Source organism: Mus musculus, chromosome 18 (assembly GCF_000001635.26).
Source record: "Mus musculus strain C57BL/6J chromosome 18, GRCm38.p6 C57BL/6J".
Lineage (NCBI taxonomy): Eukaryota > Metazoa > Chordata > Mammalia > Rodentia > Muridae > Mus > Mus musculus.
In genome coordinates this window covers 55,966,061-55,981,440 of record NC_000084.6, presented here as the reverse complement: position 1 = coordinate 55,981,440, position 15,380 = coordinate 55,966,061, and the positions used below count along the sequence as shown (strand labels likewise).

General features: G+C 39.7%; 1 long non-coding RNA gene and 1 pseudogene across 1 annotated transcript in view; one reads left to right on the top strand and one right to left on the bottom strand.

The window, feature by feature from the left end:
• The first annotated feature begins 2,404 nt into the window (after positions 1–2,404).
• Positions 2,405–15,380, top strand: part of Gm52332 — a 49,071-nt gene continuing 36,095 nt past the window's right edge. Inside the window, exons 1-2 of the long non-coding RNA XR_003952571.1 lie at positions 2,405–2,487; positions 2,607–2,689. This is a non-coding gene — a long non-coding RNA (predicted gene, 52332). The remainder of the gene's footprint in view (positions 2,488–2,606; positions 2,690–15,380) is intronic.
• On the bottom strand, positions 7,947–9,173 carry Gm6944 (predicted gene 6944; annotated as a pseudogene).

Below are 15,380 nucleotides of genomic sequence, written 5' to 3'. Positions count from 1 at the left end.
ATTACGACGAAAATGCTCATCCGTAATAAAACTGGAAACTTACTAACTTACTTTATGATTCTAATACTCTGGCCTACAAGCCATTAAAAACAGCAGTTATTTATGCCAGATTAATTATGTCCTCCATCCTACACACAGTCGCTCCAAACTGGACTCTGTTTGAGGGTGGTTTTTGCTGTTGTTGTTTAATCACATTCTTAAGCATGTTTTAATTTTTGCTAATGCCTTTAGCTTTTCCTTGGTGAGAGAGCTGATATATTTTTCAGCTTTCTGTTGTTACTCTGCTTCAGGAGTACTTCCTGTTTCTCCATATTACTGAGGATCTAATTCATTATTAAGAAGGAGAAGCTACAGGGTTCCAGAGATGGCCCAGTCACCAGAACTGCAGTTATCAAAGGTACTCACTCCCTGTGACTGTGCAGTTGGAAATACATTCTTAAATCAAGTTTTATAACAATATAGAATTTTGTTTCACTTTTTTATTTTTATAAAAGCTATGTTAGCACACAACACACTTGCTTTGTTTTGTGGGGAAGAAACACGTGCTACTAACAAAGTGTCTCTCAAGCTGGATTGATGAGAAACAAATCTTACCTTGATAATGTTGAAAGACTCCTCTTGGCTCCCAGAAGAGACTTTCTGGTGACAGACATGGTCACTATGACACAAAATACCTTGTGGTAAGGGAAAAACACCAAATTCATTTTATATCTTTCTCCCCCCACCTCCTGCCATCAACGTAGCCTCAACTCCCTTCAAACCAGAGACCTGTTGGGACCTGAGACCCTAAAGTTGGTTTGCTAGTCTGCTGGGGGGACGGGGACTTCGAAGTGGCACCTCTGCGTTTTCATAGGAGCAGCAGTTCTTTTCTTAAAACACCGTGGATCTTCAGGTGGATACCTCTGCCATTTTCGTTTCACTTTTGAAAGTCAGGGTCAGTTTGTGAAAAGTAAAGTAACATCTTTAAATGTGAAATATCAAGGCTCTAAGTCTCTTCCCCCCTTTTTCAAAGCATGAAATGTAGACTTCACAGTGGTTTTCTCATTTTTGGTAGTCTATGTAAGGAGTGAGTTTGGAAGTTTTTTGTGCACTGTTAATGAATGCCTGTTCATATCCCACCTGAAATACTGCGATTGGTTATGAAAAGTATCTTTAATAGGGTTTAAAACAGTTTGGCTTGGGAAAAATAAAAGAGATGACTCCGTGGTTACAGTGCTGTTCTTGCATGGAGTCTGGTTCGATTCCTAGCCCTCTCGTGGTGGCTCACAACTATCTTTAACTCCAGTTCTAGGGGTTCTAAGACTCTCTTCTGAACTCCAAATGGCCTCATCAGTCCATGGTGTACATACATACATGTTGGCCAAAACACTCATAGACATATAATTAAATAGATAAATGTACATTAAAAAAAATCCAAGAACTCACTGACCTTCCTGATTTGGTTTTCAACCTGATTGCCTTAGGTGCTTTCTAGTCTCTTCTCACAGTCTCGGCTCTTTCTTTCTCTACGGAGGCTTGTAGTTTTGAGAGTCAACAAATTCTGAGATCCATAAGTAAGGGATTATCATTAATTTGCCTTTATATGCTGTCTCCTTATATCTTCGTACTTAATGTATTTCACATTACATAAACTGGCTTATTTATGTAAATATGGCCGCTGCCACGTAACATGCTTACTGACAGAGTTGGGTTGAAACTACTATCTTGCTCTATTTTTTAAGTTCATTTTTCCATACTAATATTTCTCTCTCTTTCACAGTATTTTGTGAGTGTATGAGTTCATGTGTGTGTGCACATATGTTCATATATATTTAGTGACCAGATATTAATATCAGTTTTCTTCTCCATTTACTCTCCACCTTATTTTTTGGGAACTGTTCTTTCACCAAACCATCACCCATTATTTCATGTCTCCAGTTCTGAGCATTAGGTAGGACTTTATTTTATTTAAACACTTGTTTAAAACTCAGTCTTCCTAATGCTTCCTGTTTCCAGTTCTGGATCTATTTCTATTGATTAATTTTCTCACTAGAGGTTTCCCCTTCATGCTTCTTTGTATGCATGTTAATATTCATTATCTCTAAGATTAACTGATAACTATAGGGTTTTGTGTCCGTTGAACTGCTTTGGGTTTATACTGGAATGCATTCCCAGCAGAAGCTCAAGGAGAAAGACCCTCATATGGGAACACCACAGCAGTCTGTGTGTGCCCCACACTTGGGCCTGTGCCACCGCTGTTGCTACATTCCTTTCGCACACTCTCTACACTTCACAATAACTACTGCTGTTTTTGTTTAGAGTACACAATCCTTACTAGGGATTCTCACAATGAAGCAAAAAATACTGCAATTGCATACATTCCATTTCTGGGGTAACTCATTTTTTTTTTTTTTTTTGTACATTCAGGTTTTCATCTTGCAGCATTGTGTTGGGTCTGAAGGACTTCAGCATTCAAACCTTCCTTTCAACAGATATTCCGTTAACAAGGTTTGAATCTTTAACATACCTAAACAAATGTCCTTTATGTTGTTCTGATTTTGAAACATGATTTCCACTTGGTAATATTCCAAGTGGACCGATAACCTTTTTTCTTCTTCTGTTAATAGTGTGGGAGAATCCTCTGTCTTCGGGCTTGCATTATTTGTACAGAGAAGTAACCCCTCATTCTCATCTTGAGCTTCTGTGCGGGGTAAGTGTTTTACACCTCACTGTTCTCTCCCTTCCTGTAGCCACAGTCAATGGTTTATCTTTATCTCTGGTTTTAGCAACTCGATCATAATGCACTTGTCTATAGTTCTTTTCTCTGTGTTTTTATGCTCAGCATTTGGTTGCCAGGGTCCTTTCCTATTTAGTGTCCTTTTCACCATGTTTGAATATTTTCAGCCATGATTTCCTGGTTGCCCACATATCAGACACTGATAGTATCTCATAGATTGTTATGTCTATCTATCTACCTATCTACCTATCTACCTATCTACCTATCTACCTATCTATCTATCTATCTATCTATCTATCTATCTATCTATCTATCTATCTATCTATCTATCTATCTATCTGTTTTATTTTGAGTAGTTGCTATTACTATATTTTTTGGTTCATTGGTCTTGTCTCCTATTGTCTACTGTCAAAACCATGCAAGTGACATGTTGTATGTTTGTTACTTAATCTCTTGTGTTCCTTCATCTCAAGCCCCTTCTTTCATCTATTTCTCAAGCATAGATGAAATGTTTGAACCGAATTTCAAACATTTCTTTAAAACTCACTTTTCTTGATGCTTATTGTTTCCAGTTCTGGATCTGTTTCTATTTATTTATTTATTTGTTTACTCTCACTAGATGAACAAATACAACCTCTGTCACCAGTGGGGCAGGGAGGTGGTGTGACCATGCTATGACACGGCAGACTTCCATTTCTCTTTATATTCCTGTCAACTCATCCTTATGGGTGAACACTTTATTTCATCTCTTTGAAAAGATTCTCATGTTTTTTTTAAGCTAATTTCTCTACTTACACACAAGGTATTTTCTCTGAGATATTTGAATATCGACACCCCCACTTTTCAAATGAATTTTTACATTCCTCACAACTTTTTGTTCTTGTTAGCATGTGTGCATAATTAAGCATATCTCACTCTTAACTGCATGCTGCCTTAAGATCTATACCTTCCTTGTTCTCTTGGCCCAGCTTCTGGAAACAATTAAGAACTTAGTCTTGAATTGCTCCTAAACATAATAACAGGATTTTCTTCTTCTAACCCACCACAGTGAATGGTATTGCCTCCCAGAGTTTTTGTCATCTGGAGGGGATAGTGTGCAGTGAAGGGGGTTTTCTTATTTTTTAAGTTTTCTGTACCATGAGCTATGGAAGTATCAAGGGTAGAGTTGCTTTTGTCCTGGGAACATATACATTTTTTAAGATGAGAGACCTATTTGCGTACTAATCTCTCTCACTTTAGCTTCAGGGCTCCTCTGGCAGCTTGTATAGGGAGTTCTCATTTGCATACATTATACGTTTGTGATTATAATTACTTATGAGGCGTTTAGGGTAATAACTGTTGAGTAAATATTTGTAGTTTTGGCTTTTGTGGTGGGTGGCACTAGGCTCATGCTGAAAGCTCTGCTCATAACAGCCCGTTATACATGAGTTTAATCTCCCTTTCTGCAGTGATCATCTAAATGTCAGCCTCTTTTCCAGTCTTGGTGACAGCACCCTGCAGTAATTTACATTTAGTTTCCAGTCTTCACATGAACTTTGCGTTTCGACTTCAGTCTTGGCAAATATTTTCCTTTCTTTGAAATTTGGCTGCACATTTAATTTTGTTTTTTCTTTCTTTTTTTTTTCTTTCTTTTATTTATTTACATTCAGTCGTTGCCCCCCCCCCAGCACCCTCTCCCACAGTTCTTCATCCCATTCCTCCTCCCCCTTGCCTCTGAGAGGGTACTTACCCCCAACACAATCTCCTCCTTCTCTGGGGCTTCAAGTCTCTCCAGGATTAAGGGCATCTTCTCCCACTAAGGCCTGACCAGGCAAACTTCTGCTATATTTGTGTCAGGGGCTTTGGACTAGTACATGTATGCTCCTGGTTGGTGGCTAGGTCTCTGGGAGCTCCCTGGGGTCTAAGCTAGTTAAAACTGTTGGTCTTCCTATGGGGTTGCTCTCCCCTTCAGCTTCTTCAATCCTTCCCCTAATTCAATCAGAGGGGTTCCCGACTTCAGTTCAATATTTGTATATGCTTCTGTCTCAGTTAGCTGCTGGTAGGGCCTCTCAGAGTACAGCCATGCCAGGCTCCCATCTGTAAGCACATCATAGTATCAATAATAGTGTTAGGCCTTGAAGCCCTCCCATGAGATAGATCCCAAATTGGGCCAGTCATTGGACCACCTTTCCTCCAGTCTCTTCTCCATTTTTGCCCCTGTAGTTCTTTTAGACAGAAATTTTGGGTCAGAAATTTCAACTGTGGGTTAGTAACCCTGCCCCTCTGCTTGAGGCCCCATCTATCTACTGAAGGTGAGGTCTTTGAGTCCACCCTCCTTCTTCCCAATGTTAGGCATTTTGGCTAAGGTCACCCCCATTGAGTCCTTAAAGTCTCTCACCTTTCAGGTCTCTGGTACTTTCTAGGGGGCCCCCCACATCCCATTCCCTGAGGCTGCTTCTCTCCATTCATTCTCTTGGCCCTCTGGGCTTCTCTCCTGTCTCCCCCACTCCAATACTTGATCCTGTTCTCCTTTTCCTGTCACCCTCCCCTCTCCCACTCACGTTCCTCCTTCTCTTTGCTTCCCATGATTATTTCCTTCCTCCTTCTATGTGGAATTGAAGCACTCTCACTTGGGACTTTCTACTTACACTTCTTACAGTCTATGGGTTGTATCCTAGGTATTCTGTACTTTATGACTAATATCCACTAATCAGTGAGTACATACCATGTATGTACTTTTGTCTCTGAGTGACCTCACTCAGGACGATATTTTCTAGTTCTTTCCATTTTCCTGCGAAATTCATGATTTCCTCATTTTTAAATAGCTGAACAGTATTCCATTGCATGAATGAACCACAATTTCTGTATCCATTCTTTGGTTGAGGTACATCTGGGTTGTTTTCACCTACTGGTTTTTAGAAATAAGGCTGCTATGAACGTGGTAGAGCATGTGTCCTTGTGATATGGTAGAACATCTTCTGGGCATATGCCCAGGATTGGTATAGCTGGATCTTCAGGTAGAACTATGAGACCTCATGAAACTGAAAAGCAAAAGACACCATCAATAGGACAAATCAGCAATCTACAGATTGAGGGAAAAAACTTCACTAACCCCATATCCGACAGAGGACTAATATCCAAAATATATAAAGAACTCAAGGCATTAATCTCCAAAAAAAACCAAACAACCCAATTGAAAAATAGAGTAAAGAGCTAGACAGAGAATTCACAACAGAAGAATCTCAAATGGCTGAGAAGCACTTAAATAAATGTTGAAAGTCCTAAGTCATCATAGAAAGGCAAATCAAAACCACCCTGAGATTCTACATTACACCAACCAGAATGGCTAAGATCAAAAACTCATGCTGCCTAGCATGTGAAGAAAGAGGAACACTCCTTCACTGCTGGTGGGATTGCAAGCTGGTACAACCACGCTGGAAGTCAATCTGGTGGTTCCTCAGAAAACTGGAAATGCTTTCAATGTATTATTATTATTATTATTATTATTATTATTATTTATTTATTTCAAAAGAAAAGAGGAAAATTCTTGCATCAGTAATGTATGGTACATTGAATTCTCAGTTCCCTCTGGACTGGTGGTAACCTGAACCTTTCACTAAATTTTAGTTTTATTGAAACACACACACACACCCCTAAGGATTATCTTGACTTGCCTATGATTCCATGGATTCAGGCTAGAATCTAACTATTTAAAAATAAATATTACCAGAGAAATCTCTGCTAAGATGCAAAGTGAGCTGATCTGACTGCTAGTTCTCTGTTAGGTGTTTGCACATCAGCAAGCTTGTTCAAAGCCAAATGTATTCCTTTGCCTTCACAGGCTCACTCTGGCAACCTTCACTTTCATTAATGACAGCATCTGAATCTTCTTTCCTCCCCTCCCTCTATGGTCCATGGTTGATCTTTTATAACACATTTTCATTATGCTTTGATAATTCCATACATAAATACAATGCATTTTCATCCTATCTGGCTGCTTCTTATTGACTCACTACTCTCCTTGGTCACTTACCTCCCTAGGACGCTTCCTGTACTTCTCTCTCCTCTTTGCAGGTTTCAAAAAATAAAACATCATGCAGATTTTCCCTTCGAAATAAGTGCATTTCTGTCCCCATGTGCATTTCAACAATTTTCAAGATTTTCTGTCTAAAATCTTTTATGCACACTGTTGCCAATGCCTCAGATAGTTTCTTTGCCCATCCTGAAGAACTTCACTTACCACTTGACACTGATATTGTTCGTTACCAAGGAGATCTTCTTGACCTCCTAATACTGACCTTTCATCCTGTCTTCCCATCACAAATACCTACGAATTGCATGTCTTTCCAGCCTAATTAGAATAAAGGATCTTTGGGTATATGAATACATATCTACTGATATATATAGTGTTACACACATAATAGGCACTTAGTAAAATATATTATTGTTTTATTTCTGTAGCTGGCCAGTTCAGGGAGGAATAACATTGTTTGTGTTCATGGCATTGTGTCTAAAGCCAACATAATATTATACTAGTATAAATATTCCCCATTCCAAATAGTAAAACAAAATTTAGTCCATAGATGATAATATCTGAGATACTTTATGAAATGTGTAATTAACAGCATTGATTACCAACACATTATATCTAATTCTAAATTTACCATAGGCCTATTTGAATTCTCTCAAGGACTTAGCCAGTGGCCTGCTTATACGGAAATAGAATCTACTTAGCATACTTCTCTATACACTTTCAAAACTTTTCATTGAAACAGTTATTGTACTGAGACTATACAAAGAATAATACTTAGTTATGTGCTTTCTGTAACCTTCATGTATAATTAGGTAAAATATTACCAATATGACTGTGAGAGAGTGCTTTTAACTTTTAGGGCTTATATGACTTTATTTGCATGAGTACTGTTAGTTGGTTCAAAGAGTAACCCTTTATCATGGGAGAACACTTAAAATTATTGTGGTAATAATTTGAATAGGGAGTGGCACTATCTGAAAGGATTAGTAGGTGCGGCCTTGTTGGAGGAAGTGTGTCACTACGGATGAGCTTGGAGGCTTCAAAAAGCCCATTCCAAAACCATAGTGTTTGTCTTCCTGCTGCCTGCAGATCTGGATGTAGAATTTTCAAATACTTGTCCAGCATCATGCCTGCCTGTATTCTACCATGCTCCCTAGTATGATGACAGTAAACTAAACCTCTGAAGTTGTAAGCCTCAATTCAATGCTTTTGTGTGTGTGTGTGTGCAGCGAACTTTATTGATGGTATTCAAGAGAGTAGGGAGGGCTCCCTAGGCCCCTCCAGTTAATATGGGCATCTGGGGTGGAAATTGTGAGGGAGATGCTCAGTGTTGGGGGCTGACTTGGGACAGGGACTCCTCAGAAACTGAGGGACTCTCTCTTGCTCTCAGTGTCCTTGCTGGGGTCATGGTCCAGGGTTTCTTACTCCTTGGAGGCCATGTAGGCCATGAGGTCCACCACCCTGTTGCTATAGCCGTATTCATTGTCATACCAGGAAATGAGCTTGACAAAGTTGTTATTGAGAGCAATACCAGCCCTGGCATTGAAGGTGGAAGAGTGGGAGTTGCTGTTGAAGTTGCAGGAGACAACCGGGCCCTCAGTGTAGCCCAGGATGCCTTTCAGTGGGCCCTCAGATGCCTGCTTCACCACCTTCTTGATGTCGTTATACTTGGCAAGTTTCTCCAGGCAGCATGTCAGATCTACTACGGATACATTGGGGGTAGGAACACGGAAGGCCATGTCAGTGAGCTTCCTGTTCAACTCTGGGATGACCTTGCCCAAAGACTTGGCAGCACCAGTGGATGCAGGGATGATGTTCTGAGCAGCCCCACGGCCATCACGCCACAGCTTTCCAGAGGGGCACCCACAATCTTCTGAGTGGCAGTGATGGCATGAACGGTAGTCATGAGCCCTTCCACAATGCCAAAGTTGTCATGGATGACCTTGGCCAGGGGTCTAACCAGTTGGTGGTGCAGGATGCATTGCTGACAATCTTGAGTGAGTTGTCATATTTCTCGTGGTTCACACCCATCAAAAACATGGGGGCATCGGCAGAAGGGGCAGAGATGATTACCCTTTTGGCTCCACTCTTCAAGTGGGCCCCAGACTTCTCCATGGTGGTGAAGACGCCAGTAGACTCCACGACATACTCAACACCGGCCTCACCCCATTTGATATTAGCGGGATCTCACTCCTGGAAGATGGTGATGGGCTTCCCGTTGATGACAAGCTTCCCATTCTCGGCCTTGACTGTGCCATTGAATTTGCCATGGGTGGAGTCAGACTGGAACATGTAGACCATGTAGTTAAGGTCAATGAAGGGGTCGCTGATGGCAACAATCTCCACTTTGCCATGTGGAGAGCAGACGTCAGGCCTGGTAACCGGGCACCCAATATGGGCAAATCCGTTCACACGAACCTTCACCATTTTGTCTATGGGATGAGGCTGGCACTGCACAAGAAGATGCGGCTGTCTCTGGAACAGGGAGGAGCAGAGAGCCTCAATGCTTTTCTTTATGAGAGTTGCTATGGTCTTGCTGTCTCTTTACAGCAACAAAACACTGATTGCAACAATTATTGTTAAATTTCTCATATGAAAAAAAAACATTTACATGTATTGCTATGGCAACCACATATAAACGTGTGTTAAGTGTAGACTGTACAATTCTTTACATTAGATTCACAAAACCAATGCAGGGATCATCATATAAACCATGAGGATTAAAGTAGAACAAAGTACTTTGCGTAAGTGCCTCTTAAAGACTTTCTTTTAAAATCTATTCTGCATAATACTCTAATAGTGGATTAAAGTCTTTACTTATTTAGCAAAACCCATAGACTACGTACAACACAAGGAGAAAATTGTAATGCAAGCTGTGGAACCCAGGAAATGATATTCTCGTGCTGCCTTATCAGTGGTGAAGGTATTGTACCTATTCATGATGTTAATAACTGGGGAATCTGGGACTTGAGGGGAGCAAGCATAGGAGGTCCCATGTTGGCTGTGCAAGACTCTCACAGGTGTGACAACACTATCATCCACAAAAGGAGTATCAATATCTCACTATAGTTTGGATGGATCTTTATCACACAGATCCTGGGCTTCTTGTGTTTTCTCAATCTTAGGTCTGATTCAAAAGGGAATCTGATAGTAAAGAGAAAACATCACGGATTAACTAAAAGACTATAAAATAAATCAGAGTGGTATTTTCTTAGTTAGGAGAAGGACTGAAGGAGCAGAAGGCAATTGCAACCCCATAGGAAGAACAATAGTGCCAACTAACCCAGACCGTTCAGTACTCCCAGAGGCTAAGTCACCAACCAAAGAACATTCATGGGCTGGGAGTGGATGGGTGGGTGAGCACCCTCTCAGAAGCAAAGAGGATGGGGAATGGGGTGAAGAACTTGTGGAGGGCCGACCAGGAAAGGAGACAACATTTGGAATGTAAATAAAATAATTAATAAAGCAACAAATTCTCCTCCTGCCTTCTCTCCCACTCTCCTGACCCCCTCTCACACCCTTTGGTATCCTCCTATAGCTACCTTTTTAAATACATATCACATATGTTTTATTGCATTCTCCTTATAACACACACATGCATGCATGTGTATCAGAGAGAATAACCAAGGCATTCATTAGCATAAAGAACACTTGAGATATCACAATCCTTCACCCAACATTATAGTGCAGAGATATACTGACAGATACAATAGTACTGACGCAGAGACAGACATGTCCTCCAATGGAGCAGAAGAGAGGATCTAAAAAAAGAAAAAAGTACACACTGATGGTAACCTAATTTCTGACAAAGTTGCCAAAAACATTTATAGAAAAAAATGATATCCTGTCCACCATATGCTGCTGGTAAAATACTGATATCCACATGTAATAAATGTAATTTGATTCATTATTTTATCACGTATGAAGATCAATTCAAAGTGGGTCAAATTCCTTACTCTAAAAACTGAAATGCAAAAAGCTGCATACTTAGGGAATATATTACAGAAGAAAGCACAGGGAATATGTTATGAAGTTAATTGTGTGTGCACATGTGTGTGTGTGTGTGTGTGTGTGTGTGTGTGTGTGTGTAGTTCCAGTCAGTGTCAGATTTTCAAGTCTTATGGAGTAAATTCCTTTCTTTCAGAATTCATTTCTCAAAGTTCTAAAGGGCCACATCCTGAGAAAGGAAGTGTATCCGGAGAAAGGACCTTTTGCCTTTTGGGAGGCGATTAATTCTACAGAGCAGGGTCTCTGTCACTCTGCTGTCTTCCTTTCCTTTCACTGTTCCCAGTGTCTGCTCCTCCTCCTCCTCTTCCTGCTTCTTCTAATCCTTGTCAGCTCTCAGTGGATAGTCCTTGAACCTTCTGATGCTTCAACACTTATGTGACTCTGAACAGCTTTTGACTTTCCACTTAGTGGTCTCTCCACACTAAACCTCTTACCTTGGTGTTGATTTCAGGCTTTAGGAAGATGTTAAACCCAGGCAAAGTCAGAATTTTTCTGGTGATAGTGAATGTTGACAGGACCATAGAATCAGAAACAAGAACAAGTTGAGTGTTCTCAGAAAGATGACAGCAAATTTGGATAATTCTTCAAAAATTTAGGAGTCCTACTTTAAAGTGCAACGTAATTAACTATCACACCAAAGGAGGAACTAGGAAAAGTCTAATAAAACATGGAGGATGGAACTTGCAGTCTGAAAACTACAGACCTCTGATGAGAGAAACCAAACAAACAGATACAGTATTCCTGGCTTGGAAGACTAAACATGATAGCATGTCTGCTCTCTCCAGACTGATAAACTTAGTGCTACAATTCCAGGAGGACTCTTAGTAGTCATAGAAAAGAATACTGTGTTTCTTCAGGCTAAACAACAACAACAACAACAACAACAATAACAATAACAACAACTGAAATAAAAAACCCACCACCATCACCAAAAAGTCCTATACGGTTAAAATTGGTAGGGATTGGGGGTACAGGCTAGCAGTTTATGTGGTTGCCTAGCGTGTTCAACCCAGCATCACATACAGTAATGGTTAAACACACACACACACACACACACACACACACACACACACACACACACACACACTTTCAGTTATTTTAAATGGAAATATTTACACATATTTTTATGGGTCTATTTTTGTGTTTTCTGTTCTTCTTCATTGATCTAGGTATTTGTCTGCCCACATCATTTGGTCATGAGTGTTGTCCAAATAATAGATTTCCTTATCCTTGTTCAGAATTACTCCAGCCACTGTGTGTATCTATGTATGCTTGTGCACGGGCATAAGTACATCTCTCTCTCTCTCTCTCTCTCTCTCTCTCACACACACACACACACACACACACACACACACACACACACACACACACACATGCTTGTGTGTGCATGTACAAAACCAGGTAGGTACACTCCAGTGTATGTTGGAGATATCACATTGCACTGTACTGGATATTCAGGCTGTTGTAAGCCATCTGATGTGGGTTCTGGGGGCCAGACTCAGGATTTTTGTAAGAATAGTACACTCTTAACCTCTAAGCCCCCTGCTCAGTTGGTTTGTGGCTGGTTCACAGTGTAGAATTCAAACACAGTTTTATAGAGGAAAGACATTCTCAACATGTGCTGCTGGGTGGGGGCTGATGATCTTACACCAGAGAGAGCTAAGAAGCATTGGCCTAATATAATTTCCATCAATGTTAAATATCAAATTACAAAACATTTCAGTAAAAAGCAGGAAAACACTTAGGATATAGAGCTAGATAAAATATCCTTAGTCTTAAAAACAAAAGATGATTTGTAAAAGAAAAATTGATAAGTCAAACTTCTTCAACTCTAATGGTTTTCTCTTTGAAAGGTCTTATTAAAAAAACTTAAAAATAAACTAGGAGAAGCTATTTGCAAATCACTCAAAGGAATATTATCTAGGATATATAAAGAATATTCAAATCACTCAATGGTAAAACAAATGATCAGATTAGCAAAAGACATGAGAGAGTATGTCAACAAAGAGGATATACAAACAAGCCCATGAGATGACATGAATGACAAATAAGTCCACAAAAAGATGTTTAACATCATTAGTCATGAGGGACAAGAAAATTAAAACCACAGAGAAATATCACTATGCAGTCACAAAAATAATTAAAATGAAAAATAGCAGCAATACCAGACCCCGCTGAGCATACAGAGTAACTGGGTGACTCACGTTAGTCATGGGAGTGGAAGTTAGAGAAGATACTCTACAAAACAGTGAGTCTATTTGTTAGGAAGCTAAACATGCAAATACTCATTGGGTACTTAGGGTATCATTGTGTTGTTTCCCAGTGGTCTCCAGAGAGCAACAAATTAATAAGATGGTACGTGCCTGTGATTGGATTGTATACGCTTGGCTCAGGGAGTGGCCTTGTTGGAGTAGTTGTGTCACTGTGGCCATGGACTTAAGACCCTCACCCTAGCTACCTGTAAGTCAGTCTTCCACTAGCAGCCTTCAGGTGAAGTTGTAGAACTCTCAGCTCTGCCTGTACTATGCCTGTCTGCATGCTGCTGTGCTTGATTATAATGGACTGAACCCCTGAACCTGTAAGTAAGTCCCAATTAAATGTTATCCTTGGTAAAACTTGCCTTGGTCATGGTGTTTGTTCACAGCAGTAAAACCCTAAGACAGTGCCCCCAAAGAACTTCAGTCTGAATACCAGAGTAGATTGTCAAATAATCTCAATATAGTGTGACCATCACACTTTTAGAATCTAGATTGATAAAAAAAAAAACCAAAAAATAAAAAAAAAACCAACCCAACAGATACAGTAACTGAGAATGATAGATACGTCAAAGTAAACTATGCCACCACCATTATTATTGGCTCTGATGTGTTATGAAACTATGACTACCCTAAGAACTGAAAAGCCACACCCTTTGACACATATTAAATGGATTAGGCATGTGCAATTTGATGTTCTGGAATATGTTTACAATAGGTATTGCATTTCTTTTTCAACTGAAACTTAACAATGTGTTTGTTTGATGGAAATCTACTGTTTTGATATCTGTATATATTGTGTCAAACCCTAACTCTAACTGTAACCCAAATCCTAACCCTAACCCTAGCTCTAACTCTAACCTAATAGAAAGTGGATCCATGATGGTTTGTCTTTCCTAGAGTCATATTTTAGCTGAGAAAATAAGAAAGATGGCCCCATTGAAGAAAATGAAACATTGTTTCAAGAAAAAGTATGATGCTAATAGGTAATTACCTCAATAGCTTTCTGCTTCTCTCCCCCCCCCATGTTACTAATAGAAAAAAATTGATAGTGGAGATTTAGTAGAGATTTCTGAGCAGTGTCATATGGATTATTCTAGTACATAGCACAGCTAATGCTATGTGCACTGTTGCTAAGTCTGTCTTCAAACCATATGCAGGTGCCATATGCCACAGAGTGACAACAGCTAGAGATGAGCCATTTCTGAAATACTTTTGTAGATAGCACTGATTTGCTGTTCAGTTAACCAAGTTCAGAGCATCAGTTACTTATGTGCATTTTGACACATATTAAATTGATTAGGCTTGTGCAATTTAGTGTTCTGGTATATATTTATGACAGAGATTGATTTTCTTTTTTGAGTGAAAGATAAAAATGTTTGGTGGAAATGTACTGTTTTGATATATGCGTATATTGTGTCATTCAAATCAGGATAGACTCATTGCACCAAGCATTTAGTATTTCTTTATGGAGACAACTTTAAAGTCCTTGTGTGTGTGTGTGTGTGTGTGTGTGTGTGTGTGTGTGTGTGTGTAATAGCTATATATGTACACACACACACACACACACACACACACACACACACACACACACTCATTGCTTTCTCTTTGTTTCTGTCTCTGTTTCTCTCTCCTAGATTAGATTCTGGGCATGCCTGTGAAGAATGTTGTTAGGTTACTTGAGAGAGATCGACCCCACCATTTCATGGTCTAGATCCCAGGGCTTGTGTAACATCATCCCATGAGCTGGGGTCCCAGGCTTCAGGAGAAGGAAATCTGACTATGAGTACTGAGCACTAACCTCCTGTGCTTCCTGACGTGGATACAATGTGACACGATGTCTTAAGCTACCATGACTTTACCCTACGGATGGACTATACCTCTATGAGTGTAAGCCAGAATAAAGCCCTATATCTGCTAAATTGCTCTTGTCAGGCTTTTTAAAAAGATTTGTTTATTTATTTATATGAGTTATCTATTTACATGAAACCCACATGACAGAAGAGAGTGTCAGATCCTATTATAGCTGGGTGTGAGCCACCATGTGGTTGCTGGGAATTGAACTCAGGACCTTTGGAAGAGTAGCCAGTGCTCTTAACCACTGAGCCATCTCTTCATCCCCTTGTTAGGCTTTTTTCAACAGGAAACGAAACTGATATAATGATGATCTATACCTCCATGTTAGTTATTATGGTTTTATCTGATAATAAGAGATATTGAATTATTTTCATGTACCTATTAGGTATTTGTAGGTCTTCCTTGGACAAATGTCTAGATTCATTGCCTGTTTCAAAAACTGGATTTGTTCTTTCCCTGCTACTAAGTTTTAAATTTTTCTTATATTCTTGTTAGTTCCTTGTCATATGTATAGTATGCAGATCTTCAATGA